Source organism: Pinus tabuliformis, chromosome 1_2 (genome assembly GCF_031772625.1).
Source record: "Pinus tabuliformis cultivar Carrire ecotype Pingquan chromosome 1_2, CPIR1, whole genome shotgun sequence".
Lineage (NCBI taxonomy): Eukaryota > Viridiplantae > Streptophyta > Pinopsida > Pinales > Pinaceae > Pinus > Pinus tabuliformis.
In genome coordinates, this window is record NC_142298.1 from 564,508,093 (window position 1) to 564,531,596 (window position 23,504).

Here is a 23,504-nt window from a genome sequence, read left to right on the forward strand (position 1 = left end):
ATGTGTTCAAAGCACATGGACTGAAAGGGTTGTGGGGTGGCACATTAGTAAGTAGGTCAAGTGTGTCTTGTTTAGGGTAGATTGGTTGTCAACGTGATTGACACCAAGCCCTAGTTGTGTCCTTGTATTAGGGATGTATGTAAGGGCCATGATCCCTGGTATGGGAGCCTTAAGATTGTTGTATTCTAGTTTGTAATATAACATGTAGTGGGTTAAAATGGTTAAAAATTGTCATGTGCACTATTTGATTCATTGATGTGTGTAGATTTTGTCGTGCAAAGTAGTATTGTTGTGGCATTTGAGTGTGTTTGTGTTAGAGACTTTAAGATCCAAACCATATTCTCATGTGTCGTGGAAATGCAACAAGGGAGGGTTTAGAAATGGGAACAAATCCAAGCACTAGGGGGAGAGAGGAAGGAGCAAAAAAATTATGAGGAGAACGCCACATTGCAAGTGCATGGAGCAGAGGATCAATGCGAAAATAATTACAGCTAAACGATGCCACTAGCCACGTCCACTAGAGAATGGGAGGAACGATATAGAAGAGGGGAAAAAAATTAAATAGAGACTTACCTAGGGCAGATACGAGTGGTGAAGGCCCCAGGATGGATGAACAAGCAGAGCATAAAGACAAGGGGAGGAGAATAGAGAGGGGAGTGCAAATGGGGAAAAATGAGACTAGAGGGTGGGAGAGGGGGTAAAGTCTGAGGGGAGGACAAAGCACTAGGAGAAGAATGACAAGGCTACATCTAAAGTCAGTTGTCAGGAATACATGAAACACTCTAGAGTTGAAGAGGCTTGAGCACAAAAGCGGATGGATATCTCTCTGACTTGCAGAAGGAAGGTGAATACGAAATGGAATTAGAATTGTAGAGAGGAAGGAAGTTACTAACTGCATTGCAATAAGATTGAGTTGAGGATGGAGTGACTTCCTTGAATTAGCAATTGTCCAACTAGGGGGCTAATTTTTCCCTAATCGGAGCAATGAGGAACAAGGCAATGGAAGGCCACGAGTTGAACTGTTGCATGTCCTTATTAGCGAAACTATCAACTTACAACGTCCACCAGGTGTTGTAGAGCAAAACACATAATGAACTAGAATACTTGGAGCCATGGTTAAATTCTCCCCTTGTTGGAAAACCCCATGAGCGAAAACCCAACTGACAAGCAATATGCATGAGAAACAAATAAGAGCCAAACGTACGCTAAATTGAATGACAGTCGACATGCATTAAAAGCAAAGCTATTAAATTTATCATAAGAATGTGTTGTCACGTCCCTAGTCCTTTGGCCAGATAAAATAGTGACATCCTGCCCCTCTTTTATGTTGATAAACACCCCATTCAAAACTATGATTTCTCTATTATATATATATATATATACACACTACAAAATTAATTAAAGTTCATTTCCTCTAAACAAAATTTCATTATTATTTTAATTAATCATTCATATTAATACCAAAAATAATAAACGACAAAATGGCAAATCTGAAAGTCACAGTCAGTTCGATATCCACCCTTCCTCCGAATACACACTCTTATATTATAAAACTAATAATCTGACATTCTATATGATTATGTATCTGTCGGTGTAAGAATTCAGCTCACATAAAATAAAACTTACAATCATGCGATCTATTTGATTATGGGTCTGTCTATCTACTTGAAAATTTATATTTGCGAGACCAACACTCCTGTCTATCAATTATGGTCCTCCATTAATCTTGTGCAGCCTACCAGCCTCTTTGGCTCTAGGAGTATTAGCTATCCAAATCGAATGTGAACCACCAAATCCCAAAAGCCAGTATTAACTACCGCTTCCACTTTAGTGCAATACTTCGTACTATTAACAGCCGCAAGTACAGGTTGACAAAACTTCTTCAAGAAATGGACAGCTCTTCTTCTATCGGTGGTGGTTTTCAGCTTCTTCTATCCTAGTGGATAAAGCTGGGCATGATATGATGGCAACGTTTATGTCTTTGGTGGCCTTTTATTTATTTCATCAGTTCAATCTTCCGGTGCTTGCTTTGCTGGCTTCCAGATCGCAATCGATAGGCATTGACTGCCCCCGATTTACTGTAATTGGGCCCACGTGGGCCAAATTTGCCGTGATTTTCAACTCTATCTCCATTTTTTTTCAAGTTGCAAGTAGACACCTATTCTGCAGCAATAATTGATTTCCAGTTTTACCGCCATTCCTTTTAAGTATCCACTCCATCTGTAGCAATAATTGATGAGAAGAGTCCAAGAAAATGAGGTATTTTACTTTTCTCCCTGTTGGAATTCTGCAAAAAGCCACCCGTGGGTATGTCTACTTTCGGAATATTCTCCTGGGATTTGCCTCGTGGGTTTTAGGTAAACACCACTGTTTTCTGCAGTTATAGCAGCCCAATTCAATAAATGATCCAACTCGGAAGGTACAAGCTCTGGGTCGAGCATATTGGGCTGTACATTATAACTGTGAGTGTATGTGTGCTGCTCATGGTTTATATTTCTGAAACATTGTTGGCCATTTTAATGTGCTGTAGTATCTTGATTATGTTCTTTGCTGTGACTGGAACAAACATGGAGTTCATACAAAGTTGTTTAGGCATGTGAATTAATCCATGTTGCAAGATATTTGTGCTGATTTTATTGGTCTACATGTGATTGTTGGGTTAGTTTAGGTCTGCCATTAGGATCAGCTGCCAACTACTAGTTTTGACTTTTTTTTTTAGTTAGTATTGGTAGCTTTTTAAGACTTGAATGGTTGATATAGTCATAGTAGTTGAGGATTGAAATTTGAAACAAGGGAAAGCCAATTTGCTTTTTTATGCTAAGATTTTCTTTTATGGGCCCATAGGCTACAGGCAAGTTCTGGTTATATATATATATAACAGTAACAATTAGATTTTTGTAATAAAAATAATTGTGGTTGAACTGTACAGTGCAAAAATACAAAGAGTTTAGAGGTTGGGTGCAGCCCACCAACAAAAAGAAGCTCAGTAGATTCCAACATATTCTATCAGAGCCTACTCTAATCCAGTCCATGTTATCCTGGCACCTCAGCTGTCAAGGAGGTTATTGACTACATTAATTAAATACATGTTGGGGATAAATCTAAAATTGTTGGATGTATGAATTTTTCCTGCATTGTTTCAAATAGATTTGTCTCAAATCGATGGATAAATGAATTTTTCCTTCATTGTTTTAAATAGACTAGTTTAATTGCTAATCAAAATAATTGTTGCAAATTAATAAAGGCAAAAGTTTTGGATAGCTAGAGTACTTTTTTGGGTCAACCTTAAGGCACAAAATTCTGTGAAGAGTCTACGTAGTGTCTTTCTTTGTAATAATGCTATCACTATCCCTGAAGTTACTAGCTCTGTCAAATAAGTGAAGACTAGACTTTCAAGCATAGGGCCTTTGATAAATTGGGAAAAGAAATCCTTGCAGCTACATTCGCAATTCACACAGGCCATTTGTCCAAGACTAGGGTTGCCCTTCCCTCAAAGCTTAAAAGAAAGATGTTTAAGAAAATAACTTGTGGGGGATAACATGTGAGAATATTCGGTGTTTATATATTCATTTCATAGCATGCTAGAGGACATACATATTCTCAATGATTGTCGAGGATTCACATTTTTCTTAGTCTTGCCTATTTGTAGAAGATTATACTTGAAAAAAGGGTTTCAAATAGTTACTATCATTTCAAGGGGGATATAAAATGATGAAATTACGAGCATAGGATAAAGCCTACGAATGTAGAGTCTCCATACGACATACAAGACAATGACACCAGATCTATAGTAGTTAAATCTCTACGTTGTAGAGGAAACATCCACTCTGAACAATTGGGGCTTTATTATTGTGTCACCACAATGAGTAATTAACAAGTAAGAGGGATCCATTATATACGAGTCGTGTGATTGTAACAATAGAACAATCTCCTAACCATAAAGAGAATCTCTCTAATTCCACCTATATAGGACTTAGACATATCCACAACTTTAGGATCTCATAACAACTTGAAATGAGAATAGAATTGGGTCTTTAACTACCCAAACAATGTCACGTATTGTTTTATTAGTCAAATATCAATAAATGAAACATAATATCCCCAAGCCAAGACTACAAAATTATTAGTGATCATACACATTATCACTAACACCCCCCCCTTAAGCTTGACTAGGGAAGTGACAACATATTTATCCTCTGTTAGTGACAACTTTTCATCCTCAAAAATTCAAAGCTTACAAATTTGGCCTCTATCAAGGATTTAGTGAAAGATGTTAGCAATTTGGTCATTAGAAGATAGTACTTTATTTGAATGATTTGATCATGGATGAGTTGCTGAACGTAGTGTTCATGGACCCTAATATGTTTGGTCTTTCAAATAATGTACTACATGATGAGCTATTTGAATAACATTTTGATTATCACAAGAAGGATCATTGGATGGCTTGACAAAGTTGAAGTTGTTCCAAAGTTTGAATCCTTATAGCTTCTTGTCTTGCAGTGACAACACCTTTGTATTCTGCTTTAGTACAAGAAAGTTTGAATCATTATAGCTTCTGGCTTCAACATGCAATAACTCGTGAGCCCATAAAGAAAGCATGCCTAGAAGTAGATTTGCACTCATCTTGATCTTGATCCTAATTTGAATCTATATATCTGACCAACGATGTTTGTCCCGGATTACAATATTGGATACAAGAATGACAAATACCTTTGATATACTCGAAATATGCTTTGTTCAATCCAATGACTTTCCTTATGATTTCGCATATACCAAGAAACTAGATGAACAACAGAGGTAATGTGAGGTTAGTTGTGAGTCAAACACAAAAGATTTCCAACAAATTGTCAATATAGAGTAGCCTCAATGTGGGTGCTTGTTTTCTTTTGAAAGGGGGAGGGGGGTTACTTACGTTTAGGAGATAATTTGACTCTAGAGTCTAGATTGAATTGGGGCAGGAGAAGGTTTGAACTTTTCATTATCTCATATTATACCTCCGAACAAAATCGGGAGCATACTTTTCTTGTGAAATGACAAAACCATTGTCTAACTACAAAACTTGAATGCCAAGAAAGTAATGGAGGAGACCCAAATTAGTCATCTCAAAGCTGTTCTTAAGTTTCTCTTTCATGTCAATAATAATCTGATGACTTTTTCCTTTAAAGTAAGTTGTTTGCAAACAAGACAAGTACCATGATCTCATTATCAATATATTTGACATATAAGTTGGGCTTAGAATAGCAACAAGAGAAGGCACTAGAAATAATTTTATCAATCTTTTCATTCCATGTCCTAGGGTCTTGCTTTAACCCATATAATGACTTCTTATAAGTTGAGAAGTGCCATTCTTACAAAACACGAAGATTGTTTCATACAAATTTTCTCTTGAGGATCCCCATTTAATAACATTAATTTCACATCCATTTGATGAAGATCCCATCGGAAGCTAGTAGCAACAAAAAGAATGATTCAAATTATATCCATTTTGACAATCGAGGGAACAATGTTGGTCGAGTCAATACCTTCCTTCTATGAAAAGTTGTGAACTACAAAATGAGCTTTGTGCTTCTCAATTTAACCATTTAAAGTAAATTCATTTTGTAGAAGAAGATGTACTAACTCTCATGTTTGATTTTTAACCAAGGAGTTGTATTATTTTGCAATATCCACTTCCTATTTTGGTTGATTTCTAGCCTCTACATAAGTCTAGGAATGACAAGTCTCCAAAACTTTTGACAAAAGAGCAAAGTCGACTTGATGTTAATGTCCATGAAAAGTACTTGGTTTTAAAACGTCAAACACATTAGGGCCTACAACTTCAAGATTCTTCACAAGCCACTCAGATTTTTGAACCTCATCATTAGAAGAAATTGAAGTAGAATTGGGAACATCATAAAGAGGCTCCTCGTTGTCAGAATAAGATGTGGAAGGAACATTTTAAGGAGGCATGATTTTGTCCACCTCATAGTCGAAAGCATTAGAGGTGACATATATAACTCATTAGGTAAAGTATGACCATTATATGAAGAACAAATGAGAGGAAGCAAATATGGAGTGGAGTGCTTTGCATCAAACACAACATCCATTTGAATGATCACATCCTTGATAGAAGGATAATATAAGTTGTTGCGGCCTAAATCCACACCTGGGTTAACATGGAGAAAATCTTTAACTCCACTTGATGTGGCCTTGGGGGCATGTCTCGAGTTGAGTGCTTGTCACTCAAATATGAACTCCTCCGTCTAGGCTAACTCCTAGTGAAGCCAAGGGGGGTGGACCCTATGAGACAAAATAAACTAAGGCTTGATTAAACTAAGAAAAGTAAATCAAGTTCTAGGAGTTAAAGGAAATTAGACAAGATACAATTCCACCATCAACAAAATGAACCATAGCATATACTTCAAAGCATTCACAAGTAAATAACCATAAGCATCATGAATCATTCATAAACCAGAGATGTAACAATGATAAGCAAATGAATGAAGTTTTTTACTAAGCAAAAGATATGATCAATAAGACCAGTGCCAAAAGAGTGCTTGTATAAGTAGATGCTTGAAGTTAAGTACTTGAAATGTAAATTGCTAGAAAATAAAGTACTTGGAAAATAAAGTGCTTGAATTGAAATGTACTTGAAATTGAAAATGACAATTGCCTAAAAGTAAATAAGCTTGAAATGTAAAAGGCAATAAGATATTGATCAAGTACAAGATGTTGAAAATCAAATGTGATGGAGAGTATACTTGGTTGATTTTAGATTAAGGTTGGATTTCCACTTGGATTTAAGTTAATTTCGTGCGTGCATGCACAACATGACAAGTGATTGCAAAAATTAAAACTAATCTAATATTAACTTCCTCTTCAGGCCTTATCCTCGTTGGGTTGAGGAAAACTACAAGGGGATCCTATAGGAGGAAGCTTTGGCTTTAATGAGTGCCCCCAATAGCCCACAAGTCAGCGCGCTTGCAAGGAGGTCCAACACTAAGGGAACAAGCCCAAAGTCTTACTTCTCAAGTCAAACGTTTATTGGTTTCCCCTAGTCTTAGAATAAGAAGACATAGAAGCGGAAGGGTCCCTAGTTAATCTACATCAACTAGCAAGCCATTGGAACTTGGTAGAGGTTCATTACATTTTGTAAAATGAACTCTAACTTATGAAATTAGATCTAATCTAAAGGAAGGGTCCCTAGTTAATCTACTTCAACCAGCAAGCCATTGGAACTTGGTAGAGGCTCATTACATTTTGTAAAATGAACTCTAACTTATGAAATTAGATCTAATCTAAAGCAATAAAGGAAAAGTACTCTAGATTAGTTCAATGAAATGGAAAAGAAACTAAACTAGATTGCAATTAGATTGTTGAAATGAAAGAGAAACTAAGCTAGATTGCATGAAATGAAGGGAATTTGCAATATACTCTAATGTTATGATGTGATTATCTACTCTAAGTTAATTTTAAATCCAAACACAAAAGCAACCACAAAAAGAGACAACCACAAGAATATCCCCAAATGGGGATGAGGGATACTTAGGGGGGAAATCCCCTAACTCCCAATAAAGGTTACACTACTTGATGAGATCCCTTATGAATAAAGGGATCAAATCAGGAGAAGAAGAAGAGCTCCCTTATGAATAAGGGGAGTGAGAGTACTTGGAGGAGTTACAAATCGATCCCTTGAAAGATAAAAGGGTAAAAGAAGCTCTTGAAGAGGTTGCAATGGCGAGTTTTGTTTGGTTTTCACAAGGTAGGAGGTTGTATATCTTCTTTGGGTGCTCCAAATCCTTAATGTTGATGAAAATTTGCCAACATCTCCCTTTGTTATGGCGAGGACCTGCTAAAATTCAGCAAACAATCAGCACAAAATATGATGAAAAAGAGATTGAAAACACTTGAAAAAATTAGCATTTGTTAGCCAAAATACTAAGTAAAATTATCTATGATTAGGGCTAGATTTCTACTCTATTTGGCCAAGGAAAGACCAAGAAGACTTGGCCTTTTCTTAGCTCAACTGCTGTTGTTAAGACAACAGTTCAAATGAAGCCTTAGATGCTTGATATAACAATGTAAAGCACAAAAAAGGTAACCAAGAAACTTTGATATTTAAATGAGGAAATAAATAAGAGATTTGGGGATTCTTGAAGCCCTCTTGATATCCTTTTTGAAGCCCTTTGGAGAATCACTTGGTGTGGTGGGACTAGTGCTTTAACAAATGGCTTGAAGATGGCTGATTCAACCAAGAATGGCCCCAAATCCAAGCTTGAGAGTAACTTGTATCACACTGAAAGAGATCTTGCAAGACAACATTAGTAGCTTAGGTGGTTACTTACACAATGATGAGATTAAACATGCAATTCAATCGAGAACTACATGTAATAATCAATCCTAGAATGTAAGTCAACCAAGAAGGCAATAAACACTTATGGCCTTCTCCTTAGACGATATTGCCTCTAGCTAGGGCCTGTTACCCACCACTAGTGGGTGACCCCTATAGGAGAAATTTTCTCCTAGATTTGTCTTCAGCTGGAAGTCAACAACCCCTTGCAGCCACCTGATAGCTCGATGTGCTACTATTCTCTGGGACCTTAGCCAGCCATTGTGTGCCCTTGTTCATTTGTTATGATTGTATGTTTGAAGGTGGACCATCCAACCCCAAAGGTATGATTTTTCATTATGTAATCGGGTTCTTATGCTTGCTCTTCTTGGGCACATTTGGGCATGAATTAGTGGGGGGATTCAGTGAAAGAAAGGGCTTTCACTGTGCTCTTGTTCCCTTACCCCAACTGGGGGGTTAATCCTATACCATAGTCTCATGGGATCTCCTTTATTGGCTACTAGCTTTAGGAGTGGCACTACATGGGAAACCCTGATTTTGGTTACATGGTCCCGCTTCCCAATACCATATATCTCACCTCCCTCCGCTCATTACAAGCCCTTTCACATTTCCCCATCTGGGTCCACATTTGTCCATTGGGTCCACAATGTCCACACCTTGCGTTGGGCCTAGAACAATTCCCTAGAGGTTGATGCAACTAAAAAGAAAGATAAAAGCATAATATGGCCACATGTAATAGGAAATGTACGACATAATGCAAAAGATGGCTAGGACAATAAAATTTAGCACGTGGGAAAAAGCCAAGCATGAGCTCTACCACCTATCATTATGGCCATCACAAATGTCCACACCTTGCGTTGGGCCTAGAACAATGCCCTAGAGGTTGATGCAACTAAAAAGAAAGATAAAAGCATAATATGGCCACATGTAATAGGAAATGTACGACATAATGCAAAAGATGGCTAGGACAATAAAATTTAGCACGTGGGCAAAAGCCAAGCATGAGCTCTACCACCTATCATTATGGCCATCACCCTGGTTCCTAGGGCCCCTATGAGTGCCCCTTGCATCATTAAGAAAACCATGATTGCCCCAAACCTTGGTGGGTGATGAACTGCCCCACCTTAAGGGGGTAATCACTGCAACATCTTACACATCATGCTCTCATCCCCTTGAGCCCTGAGCAGAATAATGAGGAAAAATAAATAAAAGGAAAAAGGTTAATCAAGCAGTAAATTGACTCTATGACCGAGTAAGTTTACCCAAACTACCCTAAATTCCTAACAGTATATGACTGAAAGGGCCAGTACTAGAGGCTCTGCCTAATGTACCAGATTCCCAGAAACCTACTTCAAGAACATATGCATGGCCGGTGCAAAAGACAATGCTCATAAGTACTCCTTACATTAAGAAAGTTAACCATTTTATGGATGCTCGTATACATGCAGAGAGTTCAATGAACATTAAATATGGACCTAAACAGCTTCAAATTTGCCCCTTGGATGGTCCTCTGAAAGCTTATGAGCAGGACTAGCTAGTACATTGGTCTTCTATCTTCATTCATGACATAGTGCTCATTCCAGTAGGCCTGGTCCTACTGCCTTCCTCTGTAATTGGATGCCAATGCTTGTTCTAATCAGCTTTCTTTTTAATACATCCTGTTTCATCGCTCTTCGTGCAATACAAGACTGCACAACTCCTCCCAGGAATTGTTCAAAAACTGCCTGGAAACGTGATGCGTCTTATTATTAAGGCTCAGGTAGGAAATTCAAAGTGATTGAAACCAAATTTCATTCATCAATCTTCTCCCATCTTGCAGACAATTGACCTCTCACTCTTTTACTTTTGCCATTTTTATGTTGTATTGTTGATTTCTTAATTACAAAAACCTCGTAACATTTAAGGTTTCACAAATCAACTTCACCATATTCTAGGCCTCTAGATTATTCTTAGAAACTACAGTGAGAAGAAAAACTTCATGTGAGGCAATCATTTCCAATTATACCTAAGGCGTTGCATTCCCTATCATCATGATTCATAATGTTCTTGTTTATAAGTATCTGTTGGTCTGGTTTCCATTATTGTCACAAGAATCCCCAACTTTCTTGATAAGGATTTTTTTTTATTTTGAACTTCCAAGTGCTGTAATTAGTCATGAAGTTTGTCTGATTCAATGAAGATCATTCCTCATATTCCCTTGAGTTTGCTTTCACAAATGGCAATTGAAAATGTTTTCGAACTATTTGACCTTCTCTTGAATGGTTCCCACACTTTGCACTGTCCTCAAGACAGATTTGACCAGGTTCATTGGCAATTCCCAAAACATAGTTACAAGGGAATCTTCTCTTCATGAAAGTTTGTATAATACTCCCCCTGAATAAAAAAAATGCCAATGAGATTCAATGTTCCCCCATTATGTGGGAAGAAAGCTTCTTTTTCCTTTGAAAGTGCTCAAGAAATAAAAAAATAATAATTTTGCTTCAGCAGCAGGTCCAGTGGACTTCAAACCTTGTTTAAATTAGATTAAGAATCGATCCAAAAAAAAAATCTCCCCATTGTTGGCTAATAATGGCACTCACAACTTCAAATTACAATATCTTGTGGAAATTCTCCGGAGAGCACTATTAGGATCAACCTTGGCACATTTGTAGCGGTGAATGATGATGGCTCATCTTCTGATTCAGGTGCTAGACAAGATATTACTCTATGTTGGCCTCCTAGTTTTCCTAGTTTCTTGGATGACTTGTTGTGGCACAACATTGTCTCCAGGAATCTTTCCTCTCCTGGAGTATTATCGATTTCACTTTCTAGGGTGTCATTGGCAAAATCTATCAGAAATCAGACAGTGCCAATGCAACACCCATTAGCTGTGCCAAACAGGCACAGCACATGCTTCAAAGGTGAGTTAGAGAAGGCAAATAGTTAAGTCAAAAATGAATCAAAAGGCAAAAAAGCAAGAGAAACAGAAAGAAAGAGGGAGAAGTTTCTTTTGCAATTTAGGGGGAGCTTAGGGAAGTGCCATGCTGAGCCCAAGCTGAGGTATAGTGACCTGGTTTTGGGTTTTTAAGTGTTTGTTTAAATTTTCAGAGCAAAATTTATCTTTTAACAGAAACACATAGTTTGAACTTTGACCACAAGTTATGAAGCTCCACCAGCACATGCACAACATCTTTTATCTCATCAACTCTGAGATTCCCATAGGAAGCATATGAACGAAGGATACATCGACCAGATATAACCAAAAGAGTGGAGGAGATTGCTTGGATAGAACTCCACTAAGGGAGTTTACCACTCTTACTCTGAATGCTAGCTTTGGTTCTCAAACACCCTGTTTCGATTAACTGAAAGGTGTATCTAGCTCCCTCAAGTGCTTCTAAGGGTTCCCATTGGTTTATGGAACAAGGAGCTTTCATGTCTGATGATTCTCTAGCTACTCTTAGTATTACAAAATTGGAAATTACAGAAATGACATCTAAGTACTAAAATGAAAATGGGATATAATAAAAACTAGTATATGAATTGATTTTGGGAACCAAACTAGTTATAATAAATGAAGTACTAAACTGTGAAGTGCCTATTCTAGATTGCTAAGCAACGTGGAAGTAGCACAAAATCAAATAGAATCTACCTGCGACTGAGTTTACAAGTAAAACAAAATGCAAAAATAAACATATTTTGTGTGACTTGTATGTGAGTTCCATTTTAGCCTAAAGAGGTATTTGGGGATGTTGCAAGCCTATTAGAAGCTTGCAATAATCTGAGTTCAGGTTCCTTGCTACTTAAGTTGTTTTAGAGCCAAGATTCTAGAATCAAAATCTACATGCCAAAACTAACTTTGATTCTAGAAAATGAATATGACCATATGGCTTTCTTGAAAACCAACATGATGATCAGATATATTAAAATGATTTAACTGAGACTAAATAATTTTTTCAAGAGAGATCAGGGCTATAGGATTGTCATGTTCAACAATGATGTTTGATGAGACTAATTAATGTCATTTATATTTGAGTTTTGTAATTTTAATATACTTACACATGTTTGTCTCTTACAAAAATGGTGCAAAAACAAACATGTAATGAAATCTCTGTAATGTCCCAAACGGGATATTTTGCTAAATTTGCAGAAATTGAACTCAAGACAAATTTTACCATTAAATTATCATTCATTTAACAGAAGATTGCCATGTAAAATAAAACAAACAGAGCACTACGATCCAATGACACAATGACCAGGAAAATTCTCATCTTTTACTATAATGGATAAACTGGGGTTACATGCATATACAACCAAAATAGCTGAGATGAACGTTGGCCTTCAAGTTAATGTGAAAATTCAAGAATGCCACCCGAATCAATCACTGCAACAACTCATTAAAATTTTCCTATTTGTTAATTACTGAAACAAATTATTTACTGTTTCCTACAACAAATATCGAAGCTAATACAACTGCAGCCTTCACTTAATTAATTAATTTGCCCAAAACAAGAACAAAACAATAAAGAAAAAATACATACAAATGACACAGTTGTTTTTGGACAAATGTCCCCAGAAAAACCCGATGCAGGAAAACTAGTGCACCAGCTCTAAGGGTTTTATATTATAATGTAGTAGTTTTTGAATACAACTCTGGATGCCCTTTTGGCAATTCAGTTATAGAGAAATAAATTGGCAGAAAAACTTAGTGAGATTACCTCACTCTACTTGGCAATTCCCGGTTGTTCCGGCAGTTGAACCCACTGTCCTTGGCTATCTCTGTGTTGGCCCTGCGTAGGACCTGCGTTAGCCTCAAAAGGCTCTGCATTAACTCAACTAGGAAACGTTTTCCCTCTGGATCAATTTCCAGCCCTCCCGGCTCAGAAATGTCAACTCCCTCAGCAAACTCGGACTTCTGCGCTGAAGACTACACAACTTCTGCATGAGCCCTCCTGGCTCAACGTCAAGCTCTGCGTGGGCCCTTCTGGCCCAGCGTCAACCCCTCCTCAGTCTGCACTGTCTCCTCCTGGTGTCTCTCTGCCTCTCTGCTGCGTATCCTGGGCTCTGGAGAAGATACTCCAACCCAACTATCCCTGCCCCTCGCCACAAAAGCTCACTATTGAAATTCACCCAGCAACTCCTCTACTCTGCTTCAGAAAATCGAACTTCTGAACTCTCTGTGTGTCTTTCCAAATGACCCTCAAGCCTCCTTAAATAATCTCCTCATTGACATTCAACGGCCCAGATTAGAAGCTAATCAATGGCTAAGATCATTTCTGCTTGATCCTCGTCTTCTTCTAGAAGTTACACCCATAGTATATATTAATACCATTTAATTATTTTATTTTCCTAAGTTTAGACTTAGGGTCTCATTAAAAATAATTAATTATTTTAATAAAACTGTTTTTGGGTGGAATTTCCCAAAACGCTTTCTGGGTTCTTTGAAATACATGTGCCCAAGCCTCCCTGCAAAATTTGAGACTTAGAGCACATTCGATGCTATTAGAAATCAACACTCCCTCTTAGTGAGGAATGTGCTCTAGCAATGCCTCTCACTAAAGCATCATCCTAACTTCATAACATCGTCCTCTGCGCTGTTGATGTCTGACATGTTGTCCATCAACCACTGTGCAAATGCTACATCTGTACTGCTGTTGACCCTGCCACTGTCAACATTGCATCCGTACTGCAACTCCCTTTGAAATTCTGCATCTGTGCTGCTGCTGACAGTGCCACTGCCAATTGCCACTACACTGCAAATTGTTGCTGCTACATCAACGATGGAAAAACATCCCAAATTACTGAACTAACTGTGTTCAGTATGATACCATGTGAATGTTGGAGCATGACTGCTTCTAGTCTTTGCACTAACCCTCTGAATCTACTGCATTGCTGCTGACTACTGCTTTGTGCCATCTACACTGCTGCCAACTCTACTTCGCATTGCTCAATATTTGGCGCTTATAGCCACTACAACTATCTCTTCGACACTCCTTGGCACCATCCGACACTAGTCCATCCTGCTACTTCTGATCCGGGCTTTCGTAGCAAGGAATTGATCTGAAAGGTGGGCTCCTCAAGGATCTTGTCCATCTGTATCTCTTTTGAACTACATCTCTAAATCTCCCCACCTCCCTCCTGGAGATGCGGATGCCATCTCTACCAAATAGAAATGTCGAATAGCCTCCTCTCTCCTTTGCACAGCACTGGACTGGCCTACGCACTCCCTTTTGGAGCTTGTAGATCTGCCCCTCTCTGTTGCTGCTCAGCTAGTAAGAATTCAGACTCCTTGGCTGGAAGTCCTCTGAGGAAGAATTCCCTCTACTGTGTCTCTCTCTTCCTTCTGACGACTTTCTGCCCAACAAAACGGTTTGCAAAAAAGACTGTTGTTGAAGTTTTTAAGTCTACCAGTTAGGAACCCTCCATGCACTTTATCTGATTTATTCTTACCTACTTGTTCTGTTACTTAACAAGTTATTTACAATGCAAATACTGAAATTAAACACTAGTGTATGCTCAACACATTACAGATCAACAACTGAAGGAAATAGAAACAATCACACCAAATGACACCGTTATTTTTGGACCAATGTCCCCGGAAAAAATCCAATGTGGGAAAACCGGTGCAGCTATCTAAGGGTTTTCTTATTAAGCAATATCAGAGTACAATCTGGGTGCCGAATCCGGCTTACCCAACAGAGAATTTCCTTGTCAGTGATACCTCTCAGTTTGAGACAAATGTTTCGGCTGAAACCCGGATAAACCTTCCGGTAGCTCCTCAGCTCCAATTTGCCCCAGAAACCCCACTGTCTGCCTTTTTGGACTGCGTCATCCCCTCTCTGCCCGGCGTTGGCCTTGCGTCACCTTGAATGGGTCTGCGTCAGCCTTAGGAGGCCCTGTGTCAGCCTTCTGGCCCTCTGCGTCAACAATGCTAGCCTCTTTGAAGCTTTGCATAGTTCCCCGCTGCCTCTGCATGGCCCTGCGTGAGCCCTGGCTGCTACTGCATCACTCTCTCTAGCTACTGCGCTGCTCTTCCAGCACTATCTCTGCCTCTCTGTCTCTCTGTACTCAATGCCCCTCAGCTGCAACTCTGATCATTGATTCTATCTCTCTTAGCAAACCCCGCTCTAGAGAATAGAATGACTGATCACTCTAGTGTGTTCTCCAAGTGACCCTCAAGCCTCCTCTTATACTTTTCTCGTTGACATATCAACGGCCGAGATTAAGTCCCTAATCAACGGCTAAGATTAGATTTGGCTTGATCCATGTCTTTTGGACCATTCTAACACAATTTCATATTAATTCACATTAATATTTTAATTTCCCTAAGTTTAGACTTAGGGACTCCATTAAAAATATTAATTATTTTAATATCTCCTGAACTGTTTAGAATTTGCCCAAACCCTTTCAGGGTATTGGAGATCTCATGTGCCCCAACCTCTCCACCAAATTTCGTGGCTAGAGCACATCTGATGCTACCACAAATCAACACTCCCTCTTAGCGAGGACTGTGCTCTAGCAATACTCCTCACTGAGTATTACTCTGATCATCCAACATTGGTCCATGTGCTGATGCTAGGCCTGTTGCCCACCATCCTCTGCACTGTTGTATCCAATACTGCTACCCATGGTTCTGCCACTACCACTACTGCATCTGTATGACAACTCCCTCTGCATCTGTGTTGCTATTGGTCCTTTTCTCCCAACACTGCATCCGCACTGCAACTCCTCTCATCATGTTGCATCGTGCTGCCCACTGCTGCATTGCAACTCAGTTACTAAGAAGTAAGTAACTGATCTCCCAACTCTGACCTCTCTTTTGGGCTAGAGACCCTCCTGATGCTAAAGCTCCCTCTGCTGCTGACAAGTGCTTCCTCTCTGACCTTTGCGCTGTTGCAACAACTCCTTGCGTCTCGCACCATTGCACACCTCTCTGTGCCATCCGGCACTGGTGCAACACTCCTGTGCCTCTCACATTGCTGCAGCCTGCTAGCCTCGCCTGTCTCGGGACTTCTGCACTGTAGCTCTCTCTGCGGCTCCATCCGCATCCATCTCTACCCACAGGCCACATCAACCAGTCCTGCTACTCCTCTTCGGGGATCCCATAGCAAGGTATAATCCAAGAGGCTGGGTACCTCGAGGATCCTGCCCCTCATCGCCTGTAGTCCGCCTGACTATAGCTCGATGTCTCCCCACTTCCGCTCAAGTGGTGCGTGTGCATTCATGGCACAGTCATCGTCTGTCAACACTTCCTTCTCTGCCCTTGCTGGCGCTGCCTTAGTCTCGGAAGACTCTCCCTTACTCTTCTTCCTTGGACACTGGGTCGCATAATGACTTAGCTCCCCACAGTGGAAGCACTTGATCTTGGAGAGATCCTTCTTCTTCCACTTTTCTTGCTTTCCCTCAGATGCTAGGGCAACATCTTCCTCCTCCTGCTTGACTTTGATCCCCTTATTGCTGCTTCCCGCCTTTGACTGTCATCTGATCTCTTCCTGGCGAAGAGCCACCCACATCTCATCCCAAGGTGGAAGTGTCCCTCTGCCCAGTATACTCTGGACAAATACCTCCCAGTCTTCTGAGACAACATTTAGGGTTGTCCTCACCATCAATTCCTGATCCGGCGTGGCTTCTATAGTAGTCAACTGATCTCGGATCTCATTCAGTCCTCCGAGGAAGGTGTCAATCAATTCTCCCTTCTTCATCTGATACGACCTCAGTTGATTCTCAAGTAACATCCTTCTCTGCATAGAAGTATGTTGGTACAATTTATATAGGGCCTCCCACATCATATATGCCGTTTCCTTCTCGACAATGTGTGGTACTACATGGTCCTTGACCCCATCAAGGATGATGCTCTTGGCTCGCGCCATTGCCTCTTCATACCTGTCATTCTTAGCTGGGTCGATTGGGATAGCTATCGTCTCCAAGTCGAAGAGCTTGACACGATTTCTATCAAGTACGGATAAGATTCTGGCCTTCTAGACTGCGAAGTTCGATGCTCCGTCCAGTTTGTCCTGGTCTCTTACTCCGTGTAGTGCCATGATGCTCTTCTACTTCCCTCTTAGAAGTTCTCGATCTGACTCCCTCTGAGTCTCGATTTCCCTCCTGGAAATCCTTCTATCGATGTCAAGATGCCCCCTACTCTGATCGTCTGTGCAACCGCACCACTGATCTGGGTTTCTCGGCTAGAAACCCTCGGTAGCAACTCCCTCCTCTTGGCCTTGCCCTATCAGGTACTGTTCTGACTACAATACCTCACCAACTCCACTTTGCAATGTTCCCACAACCTTCTAAACCCCAACAACCTGAAGGTGAGAGCTCCTAGGCTCTGCACAATCCCGGCACCAGCAACCCGGCCTCCTCAGCCAACTGCGTCAACCCTCCTAGCTTCTGTGTGGCTTTGCGTGAGGCTCCCTTTGCCTTCCTTAGCCTCTGCGTGGCCTCTCCCTGGATCACCCTTGATGATGCAGACAGTGCATCACGCTTCCCTTGTTGCTGCTCTGCTAGAAACAACTTTTGTCACCTCGGGATAGCTGTTTTCTGCTGCTATTGCTCCGCTCGACTGATGTCCTCAGTTCTCCTGTGATCTGCAATCATGCTCTGATACCATGTTGAAGTTTCTAAGTCTACCAGGTAGAAACCCTCCATGCACTTTATCTGATTTATTCCTACCTATTCGTTTTGTTACTTAACAAGTTATTTACAATGTAAATACTGAAAATAAACACTAGTGCATGCTCAACAAATTACAGATCAATAGTTGAATTGAGGCTTCTGTGATCCATAATAGTTGAAAGAATAACTTTGGCGTAAATCACATGTAGACAGACATTTGTCGACGCGTTTCGAACCAACTAGTGTGGTTCATCGTCAGGACAAGTTGAAGAAACAGATCCAGCTTAGCATGATAAATAGTCTGAGCAGAGTCTCCAACGGCTAAATTGACTAACGGCTAATTTTGACCTTAGGACCCAGGTCTAATTATTATTTATTAATTTAATATTATTATTATTTTTATTATTATTTATCTTAATATTATTTATGGAAATAAGTTAAATTAGGTAAAAATACATAAATAAATTAATATTAATGGTTGGTTTAAAAAGAAATTTAATTATTTATTTAAATTAATTATTAATATATATATATATATATATTTTAATTAAAGTTATAATATTAGGTTAATAAGATAAAAGTTAGGATTAATAAGTAAAATAATTTCAATGGTTAGTTAAAAAAAAAAAAAAATAAATAAAAATAAAAATAAATAATAATAATAATAATAATAATAATTTATTTATTTATTTAAATTAATTCATAATTATTATATATATATTTTAATTAAAATCATAATATTAGGTTGTTAAGTGACGAGTATTTTAATGGTTAGTTTATTTTTAATAATTATTATTTATGGAAATTAGTTAAAAATATATAAAATAATTTTAATGGTGGGTTAAAGAAGTAATTTATTTTTATTTAAATTATTATATATATATATATATATATATATATATTCTAATTAAAGTTATAATATTAGGTTATTAAGATCAAAGTTAGGATTAATAAAATAATTTTAATGGTTAGATTAAAAAGATAATTTATTTATTTACTTAAATTATTTAATAATTATTATATATATATATATATATATATATATTAAAATCATAATAATAGGTTGAGAATTTTCATTTATTAATTTAATAATAATTTATAATGGTTAGTTTAAAAAAGTAATTTAATAGTTTATTTATTAATAATCAAATATATATATAATTTATATATATTATAATAAAAATTATAAAGTTAGGATAAAATACTATATAAATAAATAGAATAATTCAAAGGTTAGTTTAAAAAGGTAATTTATTTATTTAATTAAATTATTTATTAAATATTGTTAATGTTGCATATATACATATATATTCTAACTAAAATTATAAAATTAGGAAAAAAAAAGAAAAAAAAAGGAGGGGGCAGAAAAACCGACTAAGAAGAGAGTGCTGGAATCCAGCACCTACTGATTTTCCAGCCATCATCTCTATTGAGATTGCTCGGCTTCTTTTCAATCTCAATAGCTTCCCTCAATTTACGATGGTGGAACTGAGCAACTTTGGCAACAACCTTGGCCTCCTCAATACACACCTGATGCTTGGTCTTTTCCACATGCTCAGCTAATGCTGAAGACTTGGATCTCCCATGTCTTAGGTCGGCCGCATGTTCGCAGATCCTTTGACGGATGGAGCGCCCTGTTTCCCCAATATAGGGGGTCCCACAAGAACAAGGGATCAAGTAGACACCCTTCATGTCTTTAGGGTTAACGGGATCTTTCACCGATCGGAGGGATTTGTGAATGGTGTTGAGGGGCCTAAAGGTTGAGGGAATATCATACCTTTTAAGGATCCGAGCAATCTTGTCTGTGGTTCCTTGAACATAGGGAAGATGGACACCTGGACGATGCTCTTTTGGCTCTTTCTTAATTAACGCGTTTTTAGAGGCTTTATGGAAAGCCTTCTGACCCAGGCGTCTACTATATCCATTCTCCACAAAGACATTAAGGAGATGGGATCTCTCCTTATCAAAGCTCTCACAATCAGAGATCCTAAGGGCACGAGTAGCGAGGGTGTTAAGAACACCAAACTTTTGAGCAGGGAAATGATGGGAATCGGCATGAAGATACTGCTCAGTATGCGTTTTCTTTCGGAACACAGAGTGGGAGAGAAAGCCATCTTTATTCCGAGATATAAGAATATCCAGGAAAGGGAGGCAACCATTGACCTCTTTTTCCATGGTGAACTTAATGGCAGAGGACCGGTTGTTGAGGTGATTAAAGAAATGATCCAACTCCTCCGGGCCATGGGGCCAGATGACATTAGTGTCATCCACATACCTTTTCCAAAGCTTAGGAAGAAGACGAGATGAGGATAAAGCTTTGGCTTCGAAATCTTCCATAAAAAGATTCGCAACAATAGGGGAAAGAGGGGAACCCATGGCAACACCACAAGTCTGCTCAAAGAATTCACCCTCGAAACAGAAGAACGTGGAAGTGAGACAGATCTCCACCAGATGCGCGGTATCGGGATTTGTTAGGCGATAGATCACTTCCAAGGCCTCCTTTATAGGTATGCAAGTATAAAGGGAGACCACATCAAAGCTGACGAGAATGTCCTCCGGGCTAAGCTTAATATCCTTAAGCTCCTTAATGAAGGATGCAGAGTCTTTCACGAAGGACTCAGTGCGGCCAACCAGGGGCTTAAGTTTAAGGGCAAGGAACTTAGCCAGAAGATAGGTTGGACCGCCAATGGTGTTGACGATAGGCCTCAGAGGGGCCCCTTCCTTGTGAATCTTCGGTAACCCATAGATCCTAGGAGCAATGGGACTACTTTCAATGAGCTTGTGGCACAGGGAACTCACTGAATTATTAGATTTAATGGCGAGAGCCACTGTCCTAGAAATCTTCTTCAGAGGGTTCTTGGACAGTTTTTTATAACTGCCACTATTGTGGAGATGATCTAGCATCTTCCTCCGGTAATCATCCTTGTTAAGGATGACCGTAGCTCCTCCTTTGTCTGCCTTCAGAACGACAATATCTTCGTTCTGATTTAAGGATTTTAGGGCGGAGGCTTCCTCGTTGCTGAGGTTCTTCCGAGGGGGCTTAGCCTTCCTAAGGACGACAACACAATCCTGTCTAATAGTGTCCTTGATATTATCCGGAAGATCTCTAATCCCGTATTCCACGTCGCAAATAATGTCCTCCACCGGGATTTTTCTAGGGGCTAGGGCAAAGTTTAGACCTTTGCCTAAGACACTGAAAACCGAAGGGGAAAAAGAAAAGCTAGAAAGATTAACAACCTTAGAATTGCAGGAAAAAACCTTATTGTCCAGGTTACCATCATTGTTATTGCTAGAAGATTCTGTTCCATTGCGATATAAAATGCTATTATTATATGAATTATCATTATTATTATTAGAAAAATTATTCTCCGAAATAGTATTATTACTCTCATTGTTATCAATATTATTATTATTAATAAGACTATTATTAGAATAAAAATTCTTATTATTAATAATAATGTTATTCGTATTAATATTATTCTTATTATTAAGAAAATTATTAAAATTATAAAGATTTTCATTATTAGAGATAGTCGTGTGAGTATTAATAATATTATTATTGTAATAATAATAATTATTAATATTCTTATGACTATTGTTAGAATAATATAAATTCTTATTTTTATTACTAATAGAAGCGTTATTATAATTATTAAAAATCTTATTAAAACCGTTAGAGTGATATAAATTTCTATTTTTATTAATAACGCTTTTATAATTATTACTAAAACCATGAACGCTATTCAAACTAAAAGGCACGATGCTAATATTACGACTGACCCTATTATCAATATACCTGCAAAACGGTGAACTTGGACCGTTGACAACAGAAGGACCAGCCGGTCTGCACCACGCGGAGGCCTGAGGCGAATGTTGATCCAGCGACTGAGAGGAAGCCCTTCCTCCTCCCTGGTCAGCGCCGGCATAGAAAACGACCTTCGAACGATCACGCGCCAGTTGAAACGGAGACCCCCGGGCTGGTTTTTGCAGCGTATGCAGGTTAGCAGAATCATCACCGTGTTCAAGCTGCAACGGGGAACCAGAGGGAGCCGCTAACTGAGGAGAAGATTTTCTGTCTGCCGCCAAAGGAAGAAGCTCCACCGAGCCAGATCGCAGGTTCCGAGTACCGTCCGAACGATCAGCAACATCCATCGATGCTGGGACAGGCCCCCCTCTGCAAATCGAAGGAGAGCAACCCGAGCTGTATGGAGCAGGTTGCCTCAAAGAAGGTGCAGGTTCAGCAGAGCGCTCCTCTGAGATCTCATTCATATGTACACCAGAAAACTCCTCAGAAAACTCCTGATTTGCCAACGCCGAGGAGAAAGATCCATCCGAAGGAATGGAAGACACCCACGACCGGAGGGCCGAAATTTGAGAAGCAGAAATGCGTTTCAGGGAAACATCATTCACCGATCCACATCCCGTAAATTTCTGAGCTAGAATCTGAAACTTTGCAGCTTGTTTTTGTCCCCTGATCTCCTCTAAACGCAGCGATTTTAATGCAGAGCATGCATCTATTCTGGCCCACAGAGAGGGGGAGATCAAGTTCGAAAGTTCCAAGTGCAAACCCATAAGCCCTTGAGAGAAACGACAGAGTTCTCTTCTGACCCTATTGATTTCAGATCTCAAAAGTGCTAGACTGGCTTTTATGAACACCCCATGGTTAGAAGGAGTGTGGAGGTGATGGCTGATCTGAGCGAAGACCGAGATAACAGCTGAATCTCTGCATCTTTTCAAAAAAGCTAGATCAGTCTTCAACTTCGAGACCTGCAAGCGTGCCTGTTCAAATCGATGAACAAAAATAGATCAACCACTGAAGGAAACAGAAACAATCACACTAAATGACACCGTTATTTTTGGACCAATGTCCCCGGAAATACCCAATGTGGGAAAACCGGTGCAACTATCTGAGAGTTGTCTTATTAAGCAATATTAGAGTACAATCTGGGTGCCAAATCCGGCTTACCCAACAGAGTTTCCTTTTCAGTAATACCTCTCAGTTTGAGGCAAATGTCTTAGCTGAAACCTTGGATAAACCTTCCGGCAACTCCTCAGCTCCAATCTGCCCTAGAAACCCCAGCGTCTGCCTTTCTGGACTACGTCAGCCCCTCTCTGCCCAGTGTTGGCCCTGCGTCTGCCTTTCTGGACTGCGTCAGCCCCTCTCTGCCCAGCGCTAGCCCCGCTTCACCCTGAATGGGTTTGCGTCAGCCTTAGGAGACCTTGTGTTAGCCTTCTGGCCCTCTGTGTCAGCAACGCTGACCTCTCTGAAGCTTTGCGCAGCTCCCGACTGCCTTTGCGTGGCCCTGCGTGAGCCCTAGCTGCTACTGCGTCACTCTCTATGGCTACTGTGCTGCTCTTCCGACACTATCTCTACCTCTCTGTCTCTTTGTACTCAATGCCCCTCAGTTGCAACTCCGATCACTGATTCTATCTTTTTTAGCAAACCCCGCTCTAGAGAATAGAATGACTGATCACTCTGGTGTGTTCTCCAAGTGACCCTCAAGCCTCCTCTTATACTTTTCTCGTTGACATATCAACGACTGAGATTAAGTCCCTAATCAACGACTAATAGATCTGGCTTGAT

The 23,504-nt window shown here is 39.5% G+C and overlaps 1 protein-coding gene across 5 annotated transcripts in view; it reads left to right on the top strand.

The window, feature by feature from the left end:
* The first annotated feature begins 1,764 nt into the window (after positions 1–1,764).
* Positions 1,765–23,504, top strand: part of LOC149206857 (uncharacterized) — a 76,509-nt gene continuing 54,769 nt past the window's right edge. The window contains exons 1-2 of one of the 5 annotated variants that reach the window (XM_089395607.1): positions 2,266–2,462; positions 2,930–3,116. The gene's annotated coding sequence lies outside the window, so the exon portion shown is untranslated. The other 4 variants (XM_089395609.1, XM_089395606.1, XM_089395608.1 and 1 more) reach the window with 4 other exon arrangements.